This window comes from Lissotriton helveticus, chromosome 2_1, assembly GCF_964261635.1.
Source record: "Lissotriton helveticus chromosome 2_1, aLisHel1.1, whole genome shotgun sequence".
Classification (NCBI taxonomy): domain Eukaryota; kingdom Metazoa; phylum Chordata; class Amphibia; order Caudata; family Salamandridae; genus Lissotriton; species Lissotriton helveticus.
This window is the reverse complement of record NC_136059.1, coordinates 1,819,926,690-1,819,942,204: the sequence shown is the minus strand read 5'-3', so window position 1 is coordinate 1,819,942,204 and position 15,515 is coordinate 1,819,926,690.

Sequence of the window (15,515 nt, the reverse complement as noted above, 5' to 3'; positions counted from 1 at the left end):
GCCAGGGACAGACTAATTTGCATATAGCCAGGTTCTGAGCTGGGATGGGGCAGTGAGATAAATAACGGTGATGGATCAAGCCCTGATCTTTGGACTGGGTAAGAGTGGTCTGCTTAATTCAGACACTCTGTTCATCACCACCCCCTTTTCTGTATCGTTTTTGGCCACTATAGGTGTGGCAGGGTATACTCAGACATGAGTCCCTTTCTCACTGCTCCATCAGGATTCAAGCAAGCCGGGCCGAAGAGGCTGAAATGCCAGAAACCGGTCCCCGGTAGCTTGTCTCCTTTCTGGTGAAGAATTGGCTTGGTAGTTTGGTCTGCCCTGTTCCCATGATGCACTGGGACAGACTAATTTGCATATAGCCAGGTTCTGAGCTGGGATGGGGCAGTGAGATAAATAACGGTGATGGATCAAGCCCTGATCTTTGGACTGGGTAAGAGTGGTCTGCTTAATTCAGACACTCTGTTCATCACCACCCCCTTTTCTGTATCGTTTTTGGCCACTATAGGTGTGGCAGGGTATACTCAGACATGAGTCCCTTTCTCACTGCTCCATCAGGATTCAAGCAAGCCGGGCCGAAGAGGCTGAAATGCCAGAAACCGGTCCCCGGTAGCTTGTCTCCTTTCTGGTGAAGAATTGGCTTGGTAGTTTGGTCTGCCCTGTTCCCATGATGCACTGGGCCAGGGACAGACTAATTTGCATATAGCCAGGTTCTGAGCTGGGAAGGGGCAGTGAGATAAATAACGGTGATGGATCAAGCCCTGATCTTTGGACTGGGTAAGAGTGGTCTGCTTAATTCAGACACTCTGTTCATCACCACCCCCTTTTCTGTATCGTTTTTGGCCACTATAGGTGTGGCAGGGTATACTCAGACATGAGTCCCTTTCTCACTGCTCCATCAGGATTCAAGCAAGCCGGGCCGAAGAGGCTGAAATGCCAGAAACCGGTCCCCGGTAGCTTGTCTCCTTTCTGGTGAAGAATTGGCTTGGTAGTTTGGTCTGCCCTGTTCCCATGATGCACTGGGCCAGGGACAGACTAATTTGCATATAGCCAGGTTCTGAGCTGGGATGGGGCAGTGAGATAAATAACGGTGATGGATCAAGCCCTGATCTTTGGACTGGGTAAGAGTGGTCTGCTTAATTCAGACACTCTGTTCATCACCACCCCCTTTTCTGTATCGTTTTTGGCCACTATAGGTGTGGCAGGGTATACTCAGACATGAGTCCCTTTCTCACTGCTCCATCAGGATTCAAGCAAGCCGGGCCGAAGAGGCTGAAATGCCAGAAACCGGTCCCCGGTAGCTTGTCTCCTTTCTGGTGAAGAATTGGCTTGGTAGTTTGGTCTGCCCTGTTCCCATGATGCACTGGGCCAGGGACAGACTAATTTGCATATAGCCAGGTTCTGAGCTGGGATGGGGCAGTGAGATAAATAACGGTGATGGATCAAGCCCTGATCTTTGGACTGGGTAAGAGTGGTCTGCTTAATTCAGACACTCTGTTCATCACCACCCCCTTTTCTGTATCGTTTTTGGCCACTATAGGTGTGGCAGGGTATACTCAGACATGAGTCCCTTTCTCACTGCTCCATCAGGATTCAAGCAAGCCGGGCCGAAGAGGCTGAAATGCCAGAAACCGGTCCCCGGTAGCTTGTCTCCTTTCTGGTGAAGAATTGGCTTGGTAGTTTGGTCTGCCCTGTTCCCATGATGCACTGGGCCAGGGACAGACTAATTTGCATATAGCCAGGTTCTGAGCTGGGATGGGGCAGTGAGATAAATAACGGTGATGGATCAAGCCCTGATCTTTGGACTGGGTAAGAGTGGTCTGCTTAATTCAGACACTCTGTTCATCACCACCCCCTTTTCTGTATCGTTTTTGGCCACTATAGGTGTGGCAGGGTATACTCAGACATGAGTCCCTTTCTCACTGCTCCATCAGGATTCAAGCAAGCCGGGCCGAAGAGGCTGAAATGCCAGAAACCGGTCCCCGGTAGCTTGTCTCCTTTCTGGTGAAGAATTGGCTTGGTAGTTTGGTCTGCCCTGTTCCCATGATGCACTGGGCCAGGGACAGACTAATTTGCATATAGCCAGGTTCTGAGCTGGGATGGGGCAGTGAGATAAATAACGGTGATGGATCAAGCCCTGATCTTTGGACTGGGTAAGAGTGGTCTGCTTAATTCAGACACTCTGTTCATCACCACCCCCTTTTCTGTATCGTTTTTGGCCACTATAGGTGTGGCAGGGTATACTCAGACATGAGTCCCTTTCTCACTGCTCCATCAGGATTCAAGCAAGCCGGGCCGAAGAGGCTGAAATGCCAGAAACCGGTCCCCGGTAGCTTGTCTCCTTTCTGGTGAAGAATTGGCTTGGTAGTTTGGTCTGCCCTGTTCCCATGATGCACTGGGCCAGGGACAGACTAATTTGCATATAGCCAGGTTCTGAGCTGGGTTGGGGCAGTGAGATAAATAACGGTGATGGATCAAGCCCTGATCTTTGGACTGGGTAAGAGTGGTCTGCTTAATTCAGACACTCTGTTCATCACCACCCCCTTTTCTGTATCGTTTTTGGCCACTATAGGTGTGGCAGGGTATACTCAGACATGAGTCCCTTTCTCACTGCTCCATCAGGATTCAAGCAAGCCGGGCCGAAGAGGCTGAAATGCCAGAAACCGGTCCCCGGTAGCTTGTCTCCTTTCTGGTGAAGAATTGGCTTGGTAGTTTGGTCTGCCCTGTTCCCATGATGCACTGGGCCAGGGACAGACTAATTTGCATATAGCCAGGTTCTGAGCTGGGATGGGGCAGTGAGATAAATAACGGTGATGGATCAAGCCCTGATCTTTGGACTGGGTAAGAGTGGTCTGCTTAATTCAGACACTCTGTTCATCACCACCCCCTTTTCTGTATCGCTTTTGGCCACTATAGGTGTGGCAGGGTATACTCAGACATGAGTCCCTTTCTCACTGCTCCATCAGGATTCAAGCAAGCCGGGCCGAAGAGGCTGAAATGCCAGAAACCGGTCCCCGGTAGCTTGTCTCCTTTCTGGTGAAGAATTGGCTTGGTAGTTTGGTCTGCCCTGTTCCCATGATGCACTGGGCCAGGGACAGACTAATTTGCATATAGCCAGGTTCTGAGCTGGGATGGGGCAGTGAGATAAATAACGGTGATGGATCAATCCCTGATCTTTGGACTGGGTAAGAGTGGTCTGCTTAATTCAGACACTCTGTTCATCACCACCCCCTTTTCTGTATCAATCTTGTAACTTGGCATATTAAAAACACACTCACTCGAGTCTTCTTGTTAGAAAATTACAGCAACTTTATTTCAAAGGTTGTGACCAATGCCCAACGCGTTTCACCTCGGCTTCAGGCTTGTTCAAGGGATTTTGTGCATAAAGTTAAGCCTTCTTTTATCTCTAGTGCACAGTGATTACTACTACATATTCCTGGTGCATTATGGTTATTGTAGTTACTTCACTACAAACATTCAAACCATATAAGCAAAAAATATAAAAATGTGCTTAACTTAAATTGCAAATTCATTTAGTGATTAAATGAGGACATACAGATAGCGGTGCCTATCACAGTCTTAAAATTCGTTGTTAAATCCTTTGTTATTCAGTCTCTCTAGTGAGAAATTTTGATCAATGTCTCCTGCTCCATGTCGCCTTTTCCTTTATGAGCCTGGGAGGAGACAACATCCATTTCAGATTGGAGATGGTAATTGGGATATTTTGTCTCTCTCCAGTGACAAAATGACCTCTCCAATTACCATCTCCAATCTGAAATGGATGTTGTCTCCGGCTTTATTCATTAACAAGTCCGATCCGGCTAAAACAACATTATTTAATTTTTGCCTGCTATTAGTAACCGTCTATTGTGTGGCATTATAGGACCGGTAGTCCCGAGGGGTGTGATGCACAGGCTCAAGTATTGACATTGAGTTACGAAATATATTCAATGTTGGACAATGTGACCCCGAGGTGAGACTGTTATCATCCGATCTCTCCAGCGATAATAGCAGCTTGGCAGGCAACCCTTTCAACTATTTCAAACATTTGCAGCTGAGGTCAGTGGACGCAATGAGCGGACGTTATCGGCTCGAGTGAGCTCTCTGGGACTATGGTGTTTAATACTTTGGAGTAACAGCTATGTTCGGCAGCATGGACTTTTTAAGTATATTTTAATTATAATACTTGATTTAGACCTCACAGGATTACGAGTTTGGCTGCAGACTTTATATGCCTTTAGAAATCCTACTGTGGCGAAATGTTATGCACATGTGTTGTTTATTATTTATGCTGCCTGCTTCAATGGGATTTCCTATCAGTTGATTTTATACATTTCATGAAATATTTATAATATTTTTTACGTTATGTTTTACCTGTTATGTTGCAGACTCCAAGCTGTATTTCACACACACATGCAGTATTTGGGCTCCGTGATGATCATTTACACAAGAACGTGTTTTCTATGTCCATTATGAGGTCCAGTGGTAAGGGCTATATATTGTGTTTGAATAATGGCGCCAAACTAGATTGACAAAGGCCTCTGTGCATGCCAAAATTTGTCTCTTGTGCCTAGGATTGAGAGCGACATAATTAATTAAATTGATGCCAAATCCTGAACCACTTCGTGCCTGTGTCTTCTTCAATGGAGTTTTCTTTGTGGGAGCTGGATGTTTTGTTCATATGTGTATATATATATATATATATTCACTGAAAAAACCATAGGTTATAGACCATATATAGTTAGGAATTAGCATTTACAAAACCTTAAAAATTCACTGACAAAAACCATAGGTTATACACCTTATATAGTTAGGAATTAGCATGTAAAAAACCTTATTTTACTCACACAAAACCAATGAAATTCCATATATAGTTAGTTGTACTAACTATATATCACGCACCCGCAATCCACTGCTGATGATGTCACATATTACATCATTCATGACATGGTCAGTGACATCACTGATGACATCACTGATGACATCTCAAATGACATCACTGAAGACATCACTGATGACAAAATCCAGTGACTGTATTTTTCTGTAAAGTTAAAATATGTCTTACATATTTATGAATGAGTCGATGTATAAGTGTCTGGACGAAGGATTTAGTAGGTGCATGACTGAATGTATGAGTGAGTGATTAAATGTGTCTCACTGAGTGCATGGGTTAGTGACTAAACTGTCTTAATTTGTGCATCATTATGTCTGTTGTTCTGTAAACTGCTGCATGTGTTGATCAGTAGCTATATGAGTAACTATATAGGTTATTGATTGGTTGCACAAGCATTTGTATGGGAGACTGAGTGTGTGTGTGGGTGGCTGGGAAGTGTATGACTCTGTGCATAGATGTATGGATTCAAAAGTGCATGTTGGAAACAGCTGTATGGGCGGTTGACTGTGTGCATGACTGTATTGGTGAGTGAATAGATATCTCAGTGCTACATGTCAAATTAAGTACATATGTAAAATACAGTACATGTGAGAGTTGACATATATAAATAACTGTGCATAAGAGCCAGTGAATGTGTGAGTGGCTGTATGGATCATTGTGAACTTGTATCCAGGATTGTATAAGTGAGTAAATATGTTTTAGTATATGTTTGAATAAGTAAGGTGTGTTTAACTGTATAGTTAAGGAAACGGAGGTGTGATTGATTGTTTGCATGACTGTCTAGGTGTGTGTGTAACTTCATGGATGAGTGACAATCTGTGAGTCTGTGTTTACACTGAGTGTATCTAAGGTTATATTAGAGTCTGAAGAGGTTCATCGTATTATCACATGAATGATTTTATCAGTGATGTCATCAGTAATGTCATTTGAGATGTCATCAGTGATGTCATCAGTGATGTCATTTGAGATGTCATCAGTGATGTCATCAGTGATGTCACTGACCATGTCATGAATGATGTAATATGTGACATCATCAGCAGTGGATTGCGGGTGCGTGATATATAGTTAGTACAACTAACTATATATGGAATTTCATTGGTTTTGTGTGAGTAAAATAAGGTTTTTTAAATGCTAATTCCTAACTATATAAGGTGTATAACCTATGGTTTTTGTCAGTGAATTTTTAAGGTTTTGTAAATGCTAATTCCTAACTATATATGGTCTATAACCTATGGTTTTTTCAGTGAATTTCATTGGTTTTTTAATAGCTAATATCAAAACCTTTACAATGTATTATTCTTTAAAAAGAAAAATATTTTTTACATGTTTTTTATACAATTTTTTTTTTATTTTTTTTTGTTTCGCTCCCAGTACGCGTACCGGTTAGCTTCCCGTTAGCTCAATCCGGAGGCGCGACCCGGTACGCGAACTGGTAAACGTTCCTTTTGCGCACCTCTCGCGTTACAAAACAACATCGTGACGCTTCGCGTCAGCATGACGTTTCGCGTTCTCGCGTAATACGTCATATTACGTGCTACGTTCGCGTACCCGGAAGCGCAGCGGTACGCGAACCGGAAGCGATCCTCGGCGCGGCGCCGACCGCGTAACGTAAACATAGCAGGTCATGTGACTCGGTAATAACACTTTTCATTGGTTCATTTCACTTTTGGTTTCCTAATGATGTAATACAAGGTCATGTGATCTAAAATGGACACTTTTCATTGGTTTAGACCTTTTGTTTTTCCCAAATGATGAAAACCCCTCCTTCTTTCATCACTCTGACTTTCATCTTGGTGAGAGAAAGACCCTTTATTGAGACTTTGAGATGGCTTCATTAGTAGCTTCAGCTGGTGCTAGCCCACCACCTCCACCAAATCCAAGAAAGAGAGGACCACCTGCAGAAGTAATTTTGCAAGAAGAGGAAGAACAGGAAGAGGAGGAAGAGGAGGAAGAGCATGAGTTTTTGCCAGAGGAGCCCAGGAGGTACAATCGAAAGGAGAATTACATCTGGCAATTCTACAGAATTCCTGAGGGGCAAAAGAAAGTGAATGCACGTTACGTGTTTTGCCGCATATGCGGTGATAGATTGTCAAGGGGCACTGATAAAAAATACAGTTATGGCAATCATACTATGCATCGGCATATGAGTAGGTGGCACCCAAATAATTATAGTGCTGCCCAGCTACGTGACGAACAACAAAATCCCCTCCCAATGGCAAGAAGATCGGTGGTTCCAGAGGTGTCGGGACCAGAGGCGAGGGAGATGATCGCAAACATCCAAATGTTGTTTGGGCACGTAAAGCAAGTGTGCGTGGAATGTGGCACTTTCATCTGCTACAGAGAAAGTAGCATCACTTTGATTTTGCGAGCAATTCAAAATCATATTAATGTTTGTACGAAACGCACCAAAAAATAAATTCTTTTTTTTTTTTTTGCTCCTGTTGAGCCCTTTATAATGGATCGTTTTTGTTTCCCCCCCCCCCCCAAAAAAACCAAAAAAAATTTAAAAACGTTCAGAAAATACAAAAAAAGTAAAAAAATGTTCAAAAAATACTAAAAAAAATATAAAACAACAAAAACATAAAAAAAAAAGTTATTTTCAGAACTAACTCCCCATTATAAAAAAATTGGTAGAATATTTGGAACTCTGCCAACCTCTATTTCTCTTAGTTCGCTCCCGGAGCGCTACCCGGTACGCGTACCGGAAGCTAACCAAAAAAAATATTTTTAAAAAAAAAGAACAGTAAGTATAAGGTAAGCAAACAGACAGTTATGTTAAAAGAAAGACAGCTCTAGGGAGTAAACTAAGGATACTGTTACCTACAATCCACTGCTGATGATGTCACATATTACATCATTCATGACATGGTCAGTAACATCAACAGCAGTGGATTGTAGGTAACAGTATCCTTAGTTTACTCCCTATAGCTGTCTTTCTTTTAACATAACTGTCTATTTCCTTCCCTTATAGTTACTGTTCTTTTTTAAAAAACATTTTTTTGATCAGTCATAAACAGTGACATTAATAGAAACAGAGAGAGTGAACAAGAGTGAAGAACTATGGTCCTCCTCAGCCACCCTCAGAAAACCAAGGGGGTCAAGATACATCTACCGTGCCCCCTTCTACCCATTCTGAACATTATTTGCCCTCCATCTTGTATCTTGATTCGACCAAAACACAAAATGGTGGACTGCCATAACGCTGCTGGTTTGCGAACCGGGCAACTTCCCGGGAAGCGGTCCAAAAAAAAAAAAGTTGGGAAAGTAATTCACAGACACTAAGAGTAATAGAGATGGAGTGAGTGAACAAGACTGAGGAACTATGAGAACAGAGGGACTGAGAAAAAGAGTGGAAGGAGTTGAGTAAATAGGTAATAGAGAAAGGAATGAGGAAAGTAGCAAAGGCAGGAAACTGAGGATTAAAGAAGTGAAGCAGTGGATCTAATAGTAGGTGAATGTGATAGAAATGTAACGAAAAGAGTACAACTATTTACCTTGTAATTGCCGTTAAATTAATCACATTTTATTTCTATACTTTCAATCTGTGAAAGAGAGAACCAACATTTGAAAAAAATTTAAATATGTATTTAAAAATTACAAAAGACAAGGGAAAATATTGAAGGACAAATAGTTTTTCAACAACTTTGACACTGACAGAAGCTTCTGCTTCTCCAGGTCCTCTACACAATCCTAAAGATATACATTTTAAACTAACAGTATCTTGATGCAGATGAAGTGAGGCCTATCTTAAAACATGGTGCATCTTTTGCATTGCTCTTGTTTCAGAAAAGTGTCGCTTCAGTATGCCAATAACATGTCTCCTATCCAGAGATTTGTTTGAGGTGAGGCCTACTCAGAGTTCAAGATGAGATTTACACTTGTTGAAGTGTACAGAGGAGATAATATCTGTGAAAGTCTACTAATGAAGTGAGTCATGTCCACTGCACTCTTCAACAAAGTAGAAACCTCCTATGTTTCCCTGGACAGACCTAAACTTGATCTGCACAATGTGATTCGTAATGATAGGAAACACAGGTGATGTAATTGAAATATGTGCAATTTATTTTGCTCATTTCACAATCACATCACTTGTGTTTCCTTTGCTTAGGTATCTCATTGTGCAGATGTAGTCCAGCATATGAAAGAATACGTAGAAGTGCAGCACTGCATACAATAAATTTAACACTTACAGAAAACTCACCTTCTCCATGCCTCCTACACAGTTCTACATATACATCATAAATGCAAACAGTACAGAATTAATTATACATGTTAAATGGTTTATTTTTGCTGTTCTCAGAATGTATCAAAATTCACTAAAAACAGTGACTTGAAGGTATTCATCATGTAACAGCGGGGAAAAAAAAACACAATCAAAATGATTGTGTTTAAAAAACCCATACAACATCAGAAATTAAAATTCAGAACTCCTTAAAGTTAACTTACTTTCCATGACGTCCAAGGATGTCCTATGAACAGCTTACACTCTTTTGTGCTGTTATTACTTTCAGCCCGCCACTTTCTGAAAGAAAACCTCCATCGTTTTTAAAAACACGTTACATGCAATAAATGACTTCTTGCTCTCTACCACTATTTTCCACAAGGCCAAATCTAGTCAGAGATATTTATAACTCTTGGATTTCTTGTAAGCCAATCCCATCATTTGGCATTTCCGCAACTTTCAGAATTAAAATGTTGAAGATCATTTTCACAATCCTGGAATAGTAATATCTTCCCCTTCTTGCTCAGTCATGTTCTACATTTCCTATGACACTGATACTGCTTAATATGAAGCAGACTTACACTACCTCTATGAGTACTACAATTATTTAATTCTCTACATCACTTTTAATCACAAAGCAATGTAAAACAGTAGACAGCATTGCAGACTTACATTCCCTCTACTCCATGTTTTGATTGGCTGCTTCAATTAGCTTATGAAAAGAAACAGTTTTTCTGAACTCATTTAAAGTGCACATACATCTCCATGATGTCCAATCCTATGATTAGAAGTTATGTCTCTGAACTACACTTATCCTCAAGGCCAAATTGTGTAGGAGCCATTAGAACTTCTTGAAATTCCACAGATCATATCCCGAGATTATTTTCCTAAAATTTTGGTTTTAAAAACACCAGGTAAGAGTTTTTAAGGTCATACGGCAATTTTTTTTTGAAAATTAAAACAGAATCATTGCAGAATGACCAGCCATTTCTAGACTTTAAATAAGCTGTGTAATGTCCTGATGATATTGAAGGGCCGTCATGATATATAATTGCTGTAGTTACAAAAGTCCTTCCTGATATTGACAACTGCGAAGCTACAACATTTTTTATTAAAGTTGTCAATTTTGTTCCATCAGGCCTACATCGTTGGAACATTAAAATGACGTACTGGCCATATGTTCGTATAAATAATGTGGACATCATTTCAGATTTACATTGGCTACACTCCATGTTGTGATTAGCAGCTTTTACTAGCTTATTAAAGGAGACTGATTTACTGTCTGGCAAAGTTAAATATATAAATCTTTCTGAGTCTACACTAGTAGTACTTGATACCATACAGTTCTCGCAGTCATGCTGCCATTGATAAGAAAGCCCAAACAGCTGATCTACATCTACACCTTCAGCATGTAATACATCAAGCATATACATTAAAAACTCCTGACAATCTTGCTGAATATTTTGAGAGAATTGTGTTTGGCCTGAACATCTATCTAACAGATTTCTAATTTCAGACACACTTTCTATGTTTCTTCTATCAGTGGTACATTTCTCTAACACAGAATTTAACAAACTGCAAAATCTTTGATCAGAATTGACCACAATCTCTTCTTTTACGTTTTTTAGAGAAAACAAAACATTAATTACTACATTAGCATAGCAGTTGACACCAGAACTGTTTTCAAACTGAAAACCAACAACATCTTCAACAGAATCCTCTTTGTTTCTGCTTGTAATTTTAGGTTCATTCACTATTTGTCTTTTTGCTACAACCTCCCCAGTATTGTTCTCATTTCTTCGTTTCCGGCCTACCAGACGTTTCTCAAACAAAGGAAACTGAGGCAAATGTGGCGCATACTCTCTTCTTAACCTATTGTATTCCTTAACACAATCTAGATCTGCACAAATGTTTCTGACATCACACTCAATCAAGTACAATCCCGATAAAGTTCTAACTCGTGACAATGCCACATATGCCATACCCTCCTTGAACACAGAACTGCCAATATTCACCAATGCAGTGTCTACACTTAAACCTTGCGATTTATGAATTGTCACCGCATATGCCAAGCAAACAGGGAACTGCTTACGGCGAACATATAAGTCTTTTACAAGCAAAAATCTAGCAGAACAACGAGCAATTAGCTGTACTTCCTCAATGCCATCAAATTTAATTTTTAAAAATTCAATTCCATCTCTATTTCTGTATTTCACAAAATCAACAACATTACCCATTGATCCATTTACCAGACCTCTTTCAACATGTAAATTCCTTCTTAAAATTATACGGCAGTTCAAGCACACATTCAGAGTCTTTTCAAAACCTGCAGTTTTAGATATACTCTTCTCTAATGAATCCAATTTTGTTTTCAGATTCTCAGACAAAATAATTGTTGATCCCATATGCTCTACTCTATCAATAGCTTCCACTTTCACAATCTCTTGCTTTTCTAAATGCAACATTTTGTTGTTAAATTTGGCACATTCATGCAGTTCAGCATAATTGAAGTTTAACCATATATTGACGTTGCCAATGCTGCCTAGGCACTTCCTGGTATCTTCATGCGTGAGCATTTTGAACACAGGTTGCCCTTTCACTGGTGTCAGCTGCAGAAGATCTCCGAAAACAATGATGTGTTTGCCACCAAATAACACATCATACTCTGTTTTGAGAACTTCTTGCATCCTCAAATGCACAAAGGCAAGCATGACATTGGAAACCATGCTTACTTCGTCAATGATAAGAAGTTTCATTTTCCTCAAGATTCTTGAAACTTCAAAACAAGCATCTCCAGATAGCTTGTGATATTCTAATTTGTTGTCATGCTCCACTGGCAGCATCAGTAAACGATGTAAAGTAATCCCTTTAATGTTATGTGCTGCCAGTCCAGTTGGAGCGGTGACAACACAAGACAGCGATGACTCTGTCCTTTCCTGCAAATAGCATGAAATTGCTTTAATGAGGAAACTTTTTCCAGTTCCCGCTTCTCCACTCACGTACAGTCGGACAGGCTTCAACGACGTACATGAGCACTCTTTCTTATCATGACTTAATCCATGATCAATTTGCATGGTAACTTCGTCATATATTTTCCTCTGCTCAACGTTGAGTTGCCTTTCCAACTCTTCTAAGTTAACCGCATCCTCTTGAGCATGTGCCATGGCTCTTTCCACCTCATTCATAGCAGTGGCAGCTTCATTTTCAATAAGAGGTCCTCCTAGTGGATCCTGACTCAATGAAGCAGAACTCTGACTGTCCTGAGAACTGTCTCTGGCAATCTCGGCTGCAATCGTTGCTTCCTGCTCAATTTCCGCATTCAACATTTCTACATATTTGGGAAAAGCAGGACATTCTATGGTCTCCTTGGCGGCATTGAAAGAGTCTTCGTAACAGAGGAAATCTCCAAGCAGTTCCTCTTCTGCACGCCAAGGCTTGAAAAGTTGCAAAAGTGCTAAATAGAAAAACTCCTTTTTTTCAGGAGATTCGCCACTCAATTTTCGATGGTTTATCAAGTGGCATTTTCTTTGCTTGACCAGACATCCCTCACTTCCTATTACAGCATACACTCCTTTCTCAGTATCTTCTTTGATGTTCCTCTTGAACATGTAATTTTGCAGAACCTCATACAGACAAACATTCTCTAGGTGACTGCTTCGATTTGGATAATATGTATCCAACATGTTTGTCTTCAAAATGTCGGTACTGTTTGGCTCCTTTTCCGCCAAATACTCAATTTCCCGCACAGGTTTGAGAACTCGATTACGCGTTGCAGCAAGACCAAGACTCGCCCAAACGATACTCCTGGACTTGGCATAGAGACTTGCTGAAGACAACCGGTCAGAACATTCGTACGCTCCGATTTCTCGATGCGACAACATCTTCAGACTGAAACTGTACAACTTCTTGCTGAGGCTCTTTTCATGGGAAATGTCCTCCCACATATCCTTCAATTCTGTCTTCTCTTTTTTGGTGATGTAAGACGTCACATACCGAGCCACAGCCATACAGTTATCAGCCACAAACTGTATATCCATGTTAGCATTCCACATGGACAAAATCACCGGGTTGTAGTCGTTGATGTACTTGGACTCTTCGTTCCTCTTCAAATTGTAAGTGTTTTTAGGTGATTTCTTCATCACATTATGTCGCAGCGAAGACATCAAACTGTTTACTCTTCCTTTAGAAATCACCGGTCGTGGAAAGCCGAAACGACATTTGGTGTAGAACTTGTCTTTGTTTCGGAATTTACGACGGCAGTACTTTCCACATCGATGGCTTTGGAAACGCAGAACTTTTTCTCTTAGGCTTTTCTTCTCCTTTGCGTTTGGAACAGCACACGTAGAATACTGTTGGATGAAACTCATCACTGAGTCTTCTGGATCCGTTCCAAATTTAGGTGCATCCTTGATCCACAGCAACATATGTATATGAGGAGCACCTCTTGCTTGGTACTCCTTTCTCCAGAAGAAATCCAACACCTCTCCAAGAGGTGGATTCTTCTTATTCATGATGAAAGACATCATAGCTTCAAATCTATGATTGAAGTACCTACATACATTGACTGGATCCAAAGAGCACAGTTCTCCGGGTGTCTTGAATTCGATGTTTTCTACGTTAGCATTTGCCTCTCGTAGAAATTGAAGTAAGTCTTCCCAGCCATACTCGGCACAACTCAGAGTGAGGAACCATGTGGGAGTACCTAAGTTCCTCAGCATACATTTTAAATCACCATGACGACGGTACCAGTACTCATTAGTACCACGCTGACACGCCATGAGATTAATCAGGTGAGAATCCAAAATACTATCTTGGACATTCACTTTATCCATAAAATCACTTGCCGAGATGTTTTGCATGTGTATACCACTTTTCAAGATGTGGTTCACTGCATATGACAGTCCAGACAGATCGCTTTCAAACAGGAGATGAAACAAATAAGGAATGCATTGTCGAAACCTAGCATCTCCTGCATACAATCGCAAAGTCCGGTATTCAGAAGCAGGAATTTGATGAGGTCGCTCATCATATCTTCCTCCCTGACCTGTTGGAAAAAGCTGTGGGAAACACCGAGCTTCCAAACTTTCCTCCCAAACACTAATGGGACTCCCTTTGGCTTGTTTCATTTGAAACAACTCAATAGCATTCCCCATGACTTCCTTTGAATGCAAAGGATGAACACTATAATGTTCATATATTTCCTCACTAGTAGAGGGTTCTACTTTCTCAATTTGACCAGCACACAAATCGCTATCCTCTTCCTCACTTACTTCCTCTTCTGCAACATATACATTCTTATAGTATTTATTATTTTTTTTCAAATACAATGTTGCCTTTTTAACTTTCCTAACATCTACTAAATCTTGCCATATTTTCTTATTCTTTGTCGGAACCCCATTAACTAAGATAACCAGAGGTTCCTCTTCCACTTTTTCTACTCCAATTGTGTTAATGTTTTTCTTGAAATCTAGAGGCAAATAAACAACTCTTCCCTTTAATCCTCTCTGTAAATCTGATGGAGGCAATTTCCCTGTCTTTGGCTCCATTCTTACAATAGCCTGAAAGGGATGGATACTTTGAATCAAAATAGATTCATAAGTATTTAAGTCCTTCAATTCAGAAGGAATCTCAACCAATTCCAGATTATTATGAACTGCTCTAGCAGGCATCTGGTTTTGTTTTAATTTGTTACAACAATAAGTACACACACGTTGATCCAATCCCAAATCAAAACAATTTTCTACCATCAAGTATGTTGCAAAATCCTTCCATTCACTATTATTTTCCCTTTCACTTTTTGCATATAAATCCACTAACTTAGTCTGATTCTTATAATAAGTGCGTCTACAACACACACAAGTGAAATTAGGCCTCTCACTTGATTTCATGTCAAACGTCGCAATTTCCCTCTGGAAATTATCTGTACTGGAAACATGTACACTATCTTCCAAATGACCCTCTACTTCTTGCTCAATTTCAACATTCTCCTCTTTACTTCCAAAGTAACAAAACTCAATTTCTTCACATATATTCTTCACATCTATTTCAGAACCATGCAAAAGAGCAGCGCATAATTGTTTCAGCATAATTGCTGGACTCTTAGCATAATACAACAGTCTAACTAACTTCCTCACTTTGTTCTGATGCACTGCTAGCATCCTGAAATGATGAAAAACACTCTGGCATACTCTCCTGGAAAGACAAGCCAGTGAATGACCATGCAAACCTGTCACTTCTCTCACTCTGCAAGGATCTAATTCTTGCAACAACCTTATTTTCTGCTTCAAACTTTTCTTGTTAAATGTCCGTACAAAATCACAAAGCAAATTGATGGAATCCTGTCGCACACTGCAAATACTACTACACTTCCAGGTGTACACAGGACCCTTAGCACGT